Consider the following 333-nt stretch of genomic DNA (forward strand, 5'->3'; position numbering starts at 1 on the left):
AGATGAATGTTGGAAACGCTCCATAGCACCTCTAATTGATTCAAAGTTATTGCAAGCACTTCCCTTGGGATTGTTCTTGCAGAGGCGTGAAACTCATGATTGATCCGGAGTTCATTTAGAAGATCATGAAATATTTCTTGTGTCTTAAGGAATATATTAAAGAACCGTGTTGGATGACCCCGTAATAACTCACCAACCCATCTGTCTCCTACTTGAGTTGAAGTCATACATGGGTTTCGGTCAACGTATTTGAGATGGTAATAATACAATAAGGTAAGGGTAAATGCGACTGTGCGTATGTGGTGGATATCTTCTTCATCCATACTACAAAAT

Source organism: Phalaenopsis equestris, unplaced genomic scaffold (genome assembly GCF_001263595.1).
Source record: "Phalaenopsis equestris unplaced genomic scaffold, ASM126359v1 Scaffold000229, whole genome shotgun sequence".
Taxonomy (NCBI): Eukaryota; Viridiplantae; Streptophyta; class Magnoliopsida; order Asparagales; family Orchidaceae; genus Phalaenopsis; species Phalaenopsis equestris.